This window comes from Phasianus colchicus, chromosome 1 (assembly GCF_987193195.1).
Source record: "Phasianus colchicus chromosome 1, bPhaCol1.hap1.1, whole genome shotgun sequence".
Taxonomy (NCBI): Eukaryota; Metazoa; Chordata; class Aves; order Galliformes; family Phasianidae; genus Phasianus; species Phasianus colchicus.
In genome coordinates this window covers 31,028,249-31,042,845 of record NC_143436.1, presented here as the reverse complement: position 1 = coordinate 31,042,845, position 14,597 = coordinate 31,028,249, and the positions used below count along the sequence as shown (strand labels likewise).

General features: G+C 39.9%; 1 protein-coding gene across 3 annotated transcripts in view; it reads right to left on the bottom strand.

Annotated features, from left to right (window-relative positions):
• Positions 1-14,597, bottom strand: part of TMEM117 (transmembrane protein 117) — a 199,759-nt gene that overhangs the window by 26,925 nt on the left and 158,237 nt on the right. The gene's annotated exons all lie outside the window — the stretch shown is intronic.

The window sequence follows — 14,597 nt, the reverse complement described above, 5'->3', positions numbered from 1 at the left end:
CTTCTTGCTTTAACTGCTGGGTCACAATGTGAGGATAATGTCACTCTGTAACTCTGGTATATTTTGCAGCAACAATTTAAGCAATGGGCAGTACTATTTCTTGTTAGATAAACATACATAATTCCAGTAAGTACAGTCTCATGCTTAATTCTAGATAATGTTTATAATGGATCCTTACTAGATACGTTGTTTCCTTCTTTGTATTAATAAAGCCAAGCAAATCTCCATGGAACACGTTTTGCACAGAAAACAGCTATTTAAGGCTTTGCTGCTGAACTGGCAATAATGACAAAATTCTACAGATTTGAAACTAACAAGAAAAGCTTCCACTGATTCCTGTGATGTAAACTCAACTGAGTTTACATACTCTCTGTTGTTACCCTTTAAAAACAGATTACTAAGGAAAGCTATGCAAACAATGATTTCCCCACAAAATATGTTAATAATTTTATTTGGTTTGGACATCACACTTGGCAACCCATGCAGCATGGATGACAGCGTGGTTCAGCATGAATATACATCCATTGGGACTATCCATTCCCCAGGTGAGTCTGCTGTGTGAGTGTTCCTTTTTAGGACTCTCACTAATATTCTGCATTTTCAAATGCAGTCTATGTCTTACAAAGTAAGAGTACTGGTAATCGATAGAATAAGTCGTTATGTTCAATAGATAATAGAGTCCTAACAGGTAGTTCCTTTTAGAAGTACCCACTGAGGTGTTTCTCAGTGCAAATTTATTGACAATCTTTGTGTGGGGAATGAAAATTTGTTTTTTATTTTCAGATATTTTCAGTACTTAGAGTTGCCTATACTTACAAGTGCTATGCATTAGAAAAGTGCTGCACTACTGCTATATAAATGAAAATGAGGTTGAAAAATGATGACATGGAAGTGGCTATCTAACAATTCAGCTGAAACTCTGAAGGTCACCAGGGTGGAGCAGGCATTTTGCCTGCAAACTAATACAGCTCCGTCAAGCTGGAGCCACAGCCTGAGAGAGAATGCTGAAAATGGTGCTGGAGAGCTGGGAAGAGCCCTTCCTTGGTTGGTCTCCTGAAATTCAGCAGGGGGGAAAGGCAGAGTGCTCTCTGCACACACAGGCAGCTGTTCCTCTCAACCCTTCCCAATTACCAGAAAAAAATCTTGGGGTGACAAACCCTGGCCATTTTCTCCCTTCTCTGTGCTTAGGTGTAGTTTCTAAGTCCATAAAAAGAGAAATGCAATAAACTGTTTGCACAACAAGAAAGTCTTTTAGGTTTATATTTTACTGTTGCTGAAGTGATACTAGAGGAATTCATAGAACTCAGGACAAGGGCACAGAGTTGCCACTGGGACAGGTGCCATATGAAACAGGCAGAAATCAGCTCTGCTGCTTACTGTTCAAGTATGTCTGTACAAAACATCCATTTCACTTGCTTATAACTTTTCCAAATTTAACTGCTTGGGTTGAGCAAACTCCATGCCAGGTGTCTGCCTTGGGCTGTTTTTTACTCTTCTGTTTGTTTCCATGTTTCTGTTTTAGGGTTTTGACATTTTCAACTAGCACCAGTTAAGCACTTCTGAGAGCAAAACCATGAGAAAATCAGCTTCTTTGTCTGCTGCAGAAAAGCCTCATACTTTGGAGCAGACATTTAGTTCAGCATGGGAGTAATTCCGTGTCAGAGATGTGCCTTCTGCTTTCCCTGTAAATATCTGCCCCAAACTGGAAGAGTTAAGGTACCTCTGAAAAGTCATAACTTTCTCATTTGTGAGAGTGAAGCTAAAAGTTCAGCAGCAAGTATCTGTGCAAACTGTGCACCACCCCATGTACCTTAAGGACTCAGCTTCCAGAACTTCTTCAACTTTGAAACTGCCACTTGTGGAAGAGAGATGGAGCATCCTTCATTCCTGTTTGCCTCCCACCTCACTGCTTGTGGCTGGGATGTGGAACTGCCATTACCAGCACAGCAGCTGAGGGGCTGGGAGCCAGCTTGTCTGAGACAAATAGGGACACAGTGACACAACTTCTCCTCTCCCCTCCCCACCAGCTCTCTAAGAGACCAAGCACCAAACCCAGCACATCCATGTGACAGGGGGCTACTTTCCCCTGGGACAGCCTGTGGAGGGAAAGGAGAGCAAGGAGAGAGAGAGTTGATAGGAAAACTGGAATTAGCTGCAAGGGGAGCCCAGCAGGAGGGGCAAGAGGGTGGCATTTTGTAGGATTGTTGCAGGAGGCAAAGACTGGACAACCTGTGCAGAGAGGAAAGGCTCTTTTCTGTAAGAGGATTTAACCGTAGTGATTATGAGGTGGGAATATATAGTGTTAGAGAGTAGTTTTTCACTCTGCATCTGCAATAGGAGATGGGAGGTGTATGGAAAGCAGGGTGTAAATGTAAGAAACAGAAGCAGATCTAGAAACCTGTACTCATTATAACGGGAGTCACTAGTGCAAGGAAGAACTGATTTTTTTATGTGAAACATTAAGCGAATTTCTAAAAGCAAAGTATTCCCAGGCAGTTTTAAATTGTTTGCCTTTTTTTTCAAGAACTCACCTAAGCTTCGATTTGTTCAAGTGACAAGTGCCCATAGCAGCTCTAGGCATCCATCAAGGCTGGACCTGAATATATATTCTCCACTGGGAAGATGAGGAAGGATTGACAACGTAACTGTAAGTGAGATAGTATGAATACTGTAGTGATATTGTAGGGATAGTAAGAATATTGTAGTGCCTAGTACAGGAAAAAAGTAACTTTCTTCTTTTTAATGGATCCAACTGCATGACACTGTCATAGCCACCACTTAGAACAAGCAAAGAAGCTGCTTCTACAACCATTTGGGAAATAGGGCTGTCAGTATAATAATAAATAAGATTACATCAAATAAATATGTGTCTCTGTCTACGCCTAGTGAAATTACATGCTAGATTCTTCTGCCCCCAGTTAGCTAACCGCTCAGCTAAAGGATGGGTAATAACATACATTTTCATAATAATGTCCTCAGACATCTCAAATTAGGGACCCTTTGACTTTAATTTCTTCGCGCCTCAGTATAAAATGTGGACAATAAGAGACAATAATACTCCAGTTGTGAAGGCTATTGTGAAGATAAATACATTAATGTTAGAAAAGCCCTCAGGAACTGCGGCAATTATTGCCACAAAAAAGCTCTCAAGGAAATGAATGATTCCATCTTCATATCAAGGTCTCAGTAGTGCACAGTAAGTAAGGCCTAGGGCCACACAGTGCACAAAATGGGTAAAACAAAATACTGAGTAGCTTCTTGCTAAGTGAACACCATTCATCCAGTGCTGCCAATGAGACAGAGGTCCTGTGGGAAAATGGGTGCCAACAGATAATTAAAAATTGCATCATAATACAGTGGGGGTGAAAGGTTTATTCCAGTGACCTTAATTCTGGCCTTTTAAAAACTCCTAAATGCATGACTCTGCAGCTTCAGTAGTGCTGTCTCATTTTAACACCATTTTTAGGTACAACTCTGTGCTTGCTTAAATTACGGACTGCTTGTTTCTGACATTAGGATTGTTTGTGTGCTGCCTTTGTCTCCTTCCCTGTATAGGGAACACTTTGTCTAGATATGCAAATCTTTGCAGCCCGACCTTGAGGAATAGCAGAAGTTTGTATAATATAAATTAGTGCAGTAATTGTTTGGTCTAGATGCCACGAACATCCCCAGGAGAACTTAACATTCATTCAGAAGATGTAGCTGCTGCTTTGCAACTTAAGGTCAGAACAAAAGGGCCAGGCTGAATCCAAGAGAACATGCTCAGAGGGAGCAGCCACTGGTGGTTGCTGCGACGTAAAGCTGTTGGTGATCAGAAGTGCTGCGGGACTGTCTGGGTGGCCAGAGCAGATCTTCCAGCCATAGGAAGCACGAATCAAAGCCATCAAAAAGTGCTGTTGTGGACAGCAAGCAGTCCCTTTTGATTCCTCTAACATGGATATGGCAGATCACTTCTGCTCCACCACCTATCCCAAATGCTGCACATGGTATCACTGCTGCTGCTGAGGATTTTCTGTTTCTCTGCTTTGGGCATACAGTTCTGAAGTGGAATGAAGTGTAATCATAAACCCAATGCGTGCTGTGCATTGCGTATAGGTAAGCCCAAAGATCACCTGAGAGAAACTAAAAGCAAAGAGCCATCCAAGAAGGATTATAAGATTATGTTCTTAAATCCGTACCAAGATACATCAGAAAGAGATGTACACTGTTTTTTCATTTTCATCTCCAGGTGATAAAATGGATTACCTAGCCACAATTTAAATCATTTTATTTCTCACAGAGTACCTGATATGAGAAACCACATCAGAGCACAACTCACCGAGAGCGGATGGAGAGTGAAATTGAAGATGATTTTGTATGAAAGGAAGAGTTGGAATGCCTGCCCCTAAAAGATGAAATAAAACCACTGCCCAAAATGACAGCAACGATGTGGTGTTCTGGGTAACTGTATCAGGGAACTAATGCTGCAGAGGTGCAAGCCATAAATGTACTGACAAAAATATAAGTTTCCAAGGTTACTGAGGAGGAGATGACAACAGAATTGGTGAGGGTACCTCCTTGATTAACATCTTTTTTTTAATCTGTGTACAATTTCCACAACTACAGCACCCTTAATGCTCCTACAGCACACACTGGATCATGCAGAGCTCTAAGGAATCTTAATGAAAAAAATGGTATAGCAAATACTGCCTAGGAAGAGACTAAGAGGTTAATTATTTGGGGACCAGCTGAGAGGTCATATAGCCCGAAGCTGCAGCCCACTGCAGAGACTAGCTGGAGGACTCCATAGGCATGCTGATTTCATTGTTTCAGTGCTCCAGTGGAAAAGGCAGATTCACACTGTGTCAGGCAGTACTGGTACCCAGTTTATCTGTCAGGTCTGGTAAGCGTTAGTCTGGGGAAACTCCTCTCCCTAATGGGAAGGCAAACATGGGCAGACTCTAGGAAAGAGAAACATTTTAGCTTCTGGTCTGCAGGAGAGGAGAAGCTTTGCTGAAATAAGGCCACACTTGCACAATACTTATGACCCACGAGATGTGACTCCAAACACAGCACAGCTGAGTAATTAAGTGTTAGTTCAAAGTCAGGAACCACTGCAACTGTAACTTCAAATCATTAGAAAGAACTAGGGACAATTATCTATTGATGGGTACAATAAAGTCTGGCTCTAACAGATGCAAACATTTCTAATGTACTCATTACTACAAGACACTCAGTGATTAACTACACATGTCCCTTCTGCTATAGAAAAAAAAAGCAGCAGCTGTATTGGACATAAGAAGAACTCAGAATAAAAATAAGCATATCTTTTTGTTTATTCACATTACAGCCTTCAAACTTTCTGAGGAAGCATAAACAATTGCCATTCAATCAGATTTGCAGAATTAATGCACATCGGCTAGCAGTATTAGGCATATTCTTGTCATTGTTTGATTAAGTGCAACCAAGCTGGTTCTGCTCAGTGCTGTTGCTCAGCGGACTTCAAATGTCCACATATCACCTGTCACTACATCCTGTAAATTCAGTACACTGCTTGGCTAAATATACATTGTGGGTAGGCATAAAACTTGTCACTCTAGCTAGTGATGGCTCACTGAGGTTTATCTTTTCTCTTTTTTTAACGTACATGGTTGCATTTACAAATTGCAAACAGTTCCATTACTTTAAAAACAGCTGAATCTGTTGAATCTCATCTCAGATTTTTCACTCTGAGAAAAAAACCTGCATTAACAAGGCTCACTACAAAGCAGAGTTCTGGTCAAATAATATATTCCTAAGCACTGCTGTGGAGCACTGAAATTTATCTGAATGTCACCATTACTGTTATTTCAACATATATCACTGCAATATAATATTAAGCAATGCATCCTCAGACTTATGCCCCAGCAACAAAGCCTATCACACACTGATGGTAGCAGAATCTGTGAAAAGACTCTGTTTGCAATTAAAGATCAGAATAGTTCTGTGAAAGAATTGCAAACAATCTCCAGCTTTTCCTGCTTCTAGAATTCATCTTTTCTGTGTACTTGAGCTGGATACAGCATTTACAGGGGAGCAGCGTGTGAAAATAGCAAGTCTGCTTTTGGAGAACTGCTTCATTATGCCTGTGAAAGAATGGCTACAGTGTCACATGCGTGGCAGATACCCATTGTCAAGGTAAAAGGGAACAACTGTGACAAATGAGAAGCTTCCTGAGCTAATTCATTTTGTGTGTAGTCATCTCAGAGCCAGGGGGGCTGCAGCTGGGACTGCTGCCTGATTATGCTGAAAGCATTACCAAGTCAGACAGCATCCTTCTCTGAGCACCTTAGGGGCTAAGGAGACAATCAGACAACTAGTGAAAGAAAAGAACTGCAGTTGTTCCTTCCCAGCAAATGAGGAACTGTGTCATGGAGCTAAAAAGCGCCCAGCTCTAGGCTGCCATGGATTGGCATGACAGGATTCAGGACAGCACAAATATAACAAGTTACAGCAGCTGGAAGAAACTCCCAAATTGAATCTATAATGCCTGAGACAAATATAATGTCCAAGTAAGATTTAACCATCCTCAAGCGGTCCAAAGGAGGAAAAGTACTTAAAAATACAGTACTTTGTATGTCTCATTTGAAAAATCCACAGCATAAAATGATGGTGCCAGTTATCAAACTAGACAAGCACAGAATGAGAACACTGAAGTATAAACCAGGGCAACTCATTAAAAAGGCAAAGTATAGACTGCACGATAATGGACAACATACACCCATCCTTTCTCTGAGCGGAATCATTTTACTTAGCATTTTCTTAGTCCCAAACTAACTGAAAGTTTTGAAGAAATAAACCGTACTTTATAATGGGGCATGGGAAGGGGACAAATGAATGTTTTGGGGATTTTCAAAAGGAATTAATACATCCACCTGAATCTCAAAAATATTCCAGTGAAGTCTTCTGTGCTATAATTACACATAATAATACAGTACTCTCCTCTTTTCCTTATCACCCTTTTACATAACTTCTACATACATTTTCATCAAACTCAAAAGCTGTTTCTCTTGAAAATAAAAGTAATGCATTTCAAATGCAATACATTATTCTTTGTTGCATTTTCATTCTTACTGCTTTGTCCACAGAAAATGGTAACATGAAGAAGGAAGGTGGAGGACGCCTGCACAGGTTGCTCTGAGTCTGCACGTACTCACGTACCTGCCAGGAAAGGGACAGCCTGCTCTCTGGGACTCCCTTCTCAGCTGTTTGCTCCTGAGCTGTCAAGTAGAGAATTTCTGGGATGACAGTAACCTGTCCCTGCCAGCGCGTGATAGCCAGGAAATAACCCAACCCTAGACAGAACATATAAGAAATATAGGAGGAAACAGGTATCTGATGGGAATAAGGAGGAGCTCAGGAGAGCTACTGTCCTGTGTTTAAAAGCCAAAGGAGAAAGACATGACAGCTCCAAAAAAGTGTAACTCTCAGCGAAATAAAGGAAAGCAATTTTGGACCAAGAAATTCAGTGCAGATATAAATGCAAGAGTACTAGCTGTGGATTCAAGAAATTTCACACAGATTCAAGAAAAGCGGTACTTCTAGGACAAGCAATATCTTGTGTTTGAACCAGCAGGAAGAATCATAGAATCACAGAATCACCAAGGTTGGAAAAGACCTCTAAGATCATCCACTTCAATCGTCTACATATCATCAATATTTCCCACTAAACCATATCCCTCAGTACAATTTCTAAACATTTCTTGAAAACCTCCAGGGACAGTGACTCCAACACCTCCCTGGGCAGCCCATTCCAGCACCTGACCACTGTTTCTGAGAAGAATTTTTTCCTAATATCCATCCTGAACCTCCCCTGGCGCAACTTGAGCCCATTCCCTCTTAACCTATCACTGTTAACGGGAGAAGAGCCCAACCCTCACACCACTCTAACCTCCCTTCAGATATCGGTAGAGAGTGATAATGTCTCCCCTGAGCCTCCTCTTCTCCAGACTGAACAATCCCAGCTTCCTCAGTCGCTCCTCATAAGGCCTGTGCTCCAGAAATGCCATGGTGTCAACAATGCCATGAGAAATGTTATCTGTAGAACAGTGTTTAGGACTGTACTTGAGTCTGTCAATTTAGTTTGTGTTAAGTGTGAACAAAGTGAAGCTGTAGATCAAAAACTGTTCCTGTCTAGTCCTTCTAATTCACTTTTATTTCAAGTGCTATTTTTAAATATTTTACATTGATGCTGATAAGGAACATTTCCACGATCCACAGAAAGATGAAGATATAGAAAGGGCATAAGAGAAGAAAAAAGTCTCCTACATAAGAGACTTGTAGGAAGAAAAATCTATGGCGACCTATAGAAAGGCTGCCTCTACAGTGTCTTACTTTCAGCTGGGATTGTTTTCTTTGGAGTGCATGGTATGATGCTATGTTCTGGTTCTAGCAGAAAAACAATATCATAATACATTGATGTTTATAGATTCAGTTAAACAGTGCTTTACAGAGCCAAGACCATTCACAGAGAAGGGCCCAAGGAGCTGGGAGGGAACAGAACCAGGGCAGCTGACTTAAACTGGCCAAAGGGATATTCCATACCCTCTGACATAAAGCAGAAGGAGTTTTGAAGAGGTGTGAGTTCCTCTAGCTCTCTCTTGCTACTCAGGGGGCTAGCAGGGCATCACTCAGAGGGTGGTGAGCAATTCCTTGTGCATCACTTGTTATATACATATATATATAAATATATATATTTGTCATAATTATTATCTTTTTTCTCTATCTTAGTAAATAGTTTTATCTCAACCCACAAGCTCTACTTTGGTGGATTTTTTCCCAATTCTCTTCCCCATCCCACTGGGAAAAGGGGGAATGAGAAAGTGACTGTGTGGTGCTCAGCCACCAGCTGGGTTAAGCTGGTTACCTCACTTGAACTTGTCTCCTTTTCTTCCAGAGACCCTGCAGTTGATGAGAGGTAGAGCACTGTACACCCATCCCTCACCATTGGGCTCTTCAGCAAACACATAATTCAACACAATAACTGATCAAAATACTTACCCATTTTTCTATACTGCTTGACAGATGTGTCTAAAATTGGCTAGTGACAAGCAAAATGAAACACTCCACATAATATCAGGAAAAAAAAATAATGTTCCAGGTATATGGCTACAGGCACCTCACTGTGAAATAAAGCCATATGGCAACAACTAGGGATGCCAGTAAGAGGAGTGGATCTGCTGTCATTTTTATCAAAGGTGAATTTCCATCTACCCTGGCTCCACAGAAACACCTGTCACTGGTCACCTGCCCTTCTGTCTGAATTCCCATCTTGAAAGGGCAAGCAGTAAATGAAGATAAAACATAACGACCCCCCCGCATGCAGAAGGTCTGAGTGTCAGAGATGACGTGCATGTTATTTGGCAACTTCACCAACACAGATGTTTCTTATGGGTTTTGGTTTTTATTTTATTACTGTGTTTGCAAATGCTACGACACCTAACACAGGTTTGAAGGAACGTGCCCTGACATTCAAATATTCACTTCAGAAAAGCTCATGCCGGATGGGAGGCTTTTAGAAGGACAGTTGCAGAAACCAGCTCTGATCAAACAACATGCAAACTGAAAAAGGAACACATCGAAGCCAGGCTGGCAAAAGGGTTAATCTTTTTAAGCTCTTCATTCAGAATTTGGTGCCTTCCTCAGGAAGAAACTATAGGTTAGTAGTTCATGCTGCTGCTTGTAAGGAAACAAGGAAATGTTTACACCAAATGTACAGATGAAAGGATCTACTCTGACAGAATGACAAATTATTTTGTGCTTTCTCTATGAACACAAAATCATATATTGCTTAGTTGCTTTGAAGGAAAGCTACTATACCTGTGTATTCTGCATAAGTAATCAGTACTCTCCTCTTACTTGCATTGATTAAATTAATGCTATCAAATTCCATAGTGTAAAGCCAGCTAAAAGTCATAGACAAAGCAGGTTTGCAAAGTTAAATAGACTTTCTAAGAAAATAAAAACTCTCCAAAAGTCAAGTTTTTGCCCATTTTGTGTGGACAAGACTTTTTACTTTAAGAATATTCTAGCTTCTTGAATGCACTTGATGCTACTGATGGTGGTTTTTAATGGACTCACATTGCACTCAACACTGCAAACAAAACAGCTTGTCCATTAGTGCAAAGCCAGGATAACACAGAATAAATGAAACTGTTCCTGCTTTATATATATTTTAAAAAGAGCAGTTTCTGTTCCCTTTTGCTGCCAAAGTTTCAGTTAAACAATGACATATATAATCATAATGAATGTCACGAAGTAGCTAAATTAGCTATTTTTTTAGGGAAATGCAAAGAACTAGAAGAAAAAAAAACACACGTGAGCCTGAGGACAGGTTTTCCTCAATCTGTTAACCTTCCAATTCTCTTATTAATACTCCTCCAAAGACAGAAGATCAGATGGTCTGCAGAAGAAAATAAAGTGACAGGATACCAACAAAAATGTGGGTTTTCAACTGTAGTAGCAAGGAGTGATCTACAGTTACATGATACAGTAATTAAAAGACAAAAATAGTACGAAAAATGCATTTGGAAATTGGTTTTTATCTTTTCCATGTGCTGATACTGTAGCACTTACATAAGGGGAGATGCGGCACGACTCATAAAAAAATGTGGTTAATTATCTAACTCTCTTTGACCTCAATTTCTTTCAGGTTATCCAGATGGAAAAATACTCCCTGTTTACAACCATATTCCCATCTGGAATTAATGGGATTATTTTGCTATTTAGGTTTTGGATACATCAGAGATTTCTCAAAGAATCTTAGCCATAAGCAATGCCTGGCTTATTCTCAGCTAGAGTTTAGACTGCTCTGACTTTGTATTTGATTGCGCTGTCAGATAAAAAGTTGCAGTGAATCATAAGAACAGCAAGAATTAATACCACAGGATTTGCAAAGTGCTCAGCAAGGTAGCTATTGCCATGACGTGTAACTCCACAGAGATGCTGAAAAGCTCCACGGTCTTCCAGAAGTCTGGAAAAACCTGCTCATGGAAGACACGAAAGGGCTGAAACAATCCATCAGCCCCACACACATGAGACTTAATAATCCAGGCACTACAGGCTCCTACCCGTTGGCAAACTTGCTGGGAACATCATTAGAAAAATAACACAGAATAGTACATAGCATGATCTGCTGTCTGCTTGCTCTGATATGGAAGGTGGGATTACAGACACATTTTTCATACTTACTCATTCAGTTAACAGCTTTTCCATTGCATATGGGTGTAAAAATGTAATTTATTTCCTTAAAATAGTAAAAGTTCTAGTACATGATAATAGCATTATTACACATCCAGTTTTATTACGCATGGTCTTGCACCCAGTCTGAAGCTAAGACTAAAAACAGAATGCCGCCCATGTAGAGCAAGGAATGCTATAGTTGCCAGGAACACACATATGTCAGTGTCTCAGCATCTCAATGATCAGGGCAGGCACAATTAAACATGCTGCGAACATGACTAACTTCATCACTTTTATATAGTTGGAGAAAAAAAAAGGTCATAAAGCTGTTTCTTACTACAAGCAAATATATCCCTTAAAATTAATTGATGCTCTCCTGCACTGGACTGAATTTGATCTGTTGTTTCTCTGTGGGAAAACATGCAATATATTTTTAAAAATCAGTCTTATTATTTACATTGGATAAAATGTCCTAGTAAGCAGGATTAGAAGCCTCTCCAACAGCCTGGAATGTCAGTTATCTCTGATACGCTGTCCTAGACACAGACTCTTCTTTACACTGCAGTCTGGAAGCAGTGAGAGAATCAGAGATCTTCCTACCTGCAGCACTCAGACATGGCCTGAGCTTCCCCTTGATTGAACATGAGCAGAGTGACAATAGCTGAGAAGGACCTTTTGGATATACCATCCTCACAGCCTCTCTTCTGCAAATGGCTGAAGGATGGTTTCTCTAGCTACCCACACTGGGTCTGTTTATCCTCAGAGGAAAGAAACTTGCACTGGTAGGACATGTAACATCTCAGCCTACTGTGTATGCTTAAAAGCACTTCAGCTGTACTTCAACCTCTCCACTGACTATAAGGAAACACTGATTAAAAAGAGATGGAGATGTACAAACAGCAGATATCTAAAACCGGTAGGTGAGGTCTTTTTTATTCCCTCCCTGAAGTGAAGTGGAAGCAGTGGGAGCACAGCCTGAGCCACAAGTCAGCCTCCCTATCCACGTGGTCATGCTGGAGTCCTGCAGCCTCCCTCATGATTCATCTTCTTCTGTTGACTCAAGTATTTTTACTGTCATAACTTTCACATTTACATTTCAGTCACAAGTCTCTGCCTTCTTCTCCACATCTCATCTGTGCTTGCCTCCTGACTTGTCCCCTGAACATCCCATTTATCACTTGGACTGAAGGAGCCTTTACACATTAAAAGGACAGTGATGCTGGGAGGCAGCCAGAGCTTGTTGCGGGATGGAAAACAAAGGTAAAAAGTGCACCTACCCTTAAGCATCGCTCATGCATAACTGTCCATATAAGTTTAGCTGTTTGTGTTCTCCTCTTCACACGTCTGTCTGACTTATGTCTAATTGAAAAGAGTTAGATCTTCAGGGCAGAGACAATTTTTTTCATGCTGTATACGTGGGTCTTAGACAAACATGAAATTCTAATAATACTAAACAAGCAAAGTTGTCCTCCACAGTTGTGTGATTATTTTTCACAGCACTGAGAACGGGTTTCCATTTTTCTCTTGTTGCTAAAAGCAGTTACACTTGCAGCATTAATGCCACTGTTCAAATGAACAGAAGATGTTTGCACTCAGTAAATTAAAAAAGTCTTCATTTGTGTTCTCATTTAACATCAGCCTCAAACAGAAATAATGCCAAGAATTTTTTTGGAGATAATTTTATCAGTTTGCTGTTAAAGTTTGTTAAATCTGAAAAAAAAAAATAAAAATTTGGAAACAGACAATACTATAAAAAAGAATTTCTGGAAGTGTTTAATTCTAAAGCACACTTCATTCAAATAATCACGATCCTGATCATTTTTACTTGTGATTTAATGCTTTGCTGTCTAAATCTGATTTTATTGTAGTAGAATGGCAATGATGCTAGAACTACACTATAAATAAAACATGCCAAACTTAGTTCACATGCCAAATAAATAACTTTAAATAAATAAATAACTCAATCACACTATCATCAGTCAAAAATGCAATTAAGAGGAGACTCTCATTTTGTTGTTGGAAAAACATGAAATAGTACTTAGGACAGGCTGTTTCAAATAAAATTCCCTGAATTCAACGACTCCAAGGTTGAGGTACTGAAGCTCCATTTTTCAAAGTCAAAAGGATGACAATAATTATTTGATATCAAGACAGGTCTGTTTCTCTACCTGGCAAACAATATCAAATTCAGTGCAGCTTGACATGTCATGTATTTTCATTCACGTTTTCATTATAGCCCTATGAAGTACCATCATTTATTTTACATTCCCTTGAATCTTTCTGAAAGAGTAAACAAAACAAAATGTGAAATGAAGAAAAGAGAACACCAGAAAGCTAGAAATTGAAATAGAATTCCATTTCCCATCCTTCTTGTCCTACCCAAGAACAACAGTGAACACTGAACAGTGGTGGACATTGGAAAATAAAGCTGAACTATTCAACATTATGCGGCCTTGGTACAGCAGTGATAAATTCTGAGTGCCAGTGCAGTGTCACCTCTATGATAATTATAGAAGTAATAGATATCTCATTAAAGAGAGCTAACTGTCTCAGAAATGGTCTTTTCTGGCAGAGTTAGTTAATAATATATTGCAAAGAAAGGACCCATCAGTTCTCAGATGCTAAGGTTCAGTTTTACAGCCTGACATGTCTAGAACTAACAGCAAAAGTCATTCAGGTTTTGACACTCCTTTTCCTTGTCTCAGGCCAAATGACCCTGTTCTTCACAGGGCACTGGGTGAGTTTCTCACAGAAGACTCAAACTACCGAAAAATCAAAGGGTAGTGCATGGCACCATACAAAGAAAGTTTTCTGGCTACACTTGTGACCCAGACACCTTTCTTAACAGCTAGATTCAAAGGAGCAGACGTCGGGCAGACTACAGGGAATTATCTCCCTTGCTACCCTCACTATCAGAAGGCATACGAGTACCTGCCATCAAAGAAAGTACATAAATGTTCGTATCAAAGTGGAAAGTAGAATCTTAATAGCAAATATTAATTTTCATCTATTAAAATGCCACTATAATGTACTATACTGAGTATTGTAAAAGCTTGAAATATAGAACTCATTCTTTATCTGGATTTCTCCCTCCTTTGAACTTAAGCTATGAATTTATACAACCAGCTTCTCTTTCTTTTTCTGATGTCTTTTTTTTTTTTTTTCCAGAAAACATTCTAATTTGGAAATTCCTTTTTGGTAGTCTAAGAAAAGATATCAGCAATGTTTTCACTATGAAAGGCCAAGAGGGTTTTTGCAAAGTCACTGAGAATGATGTTACACAATGCCTCCACTAATAGTGATTGCAAACTAAATATTTACTTATCTTTACATAGTCTTGGCAAAACACCTTGTGCTCTAGTGGAAACAGAGTGAGTAGGCAGCCTTGGCAGCGGGAA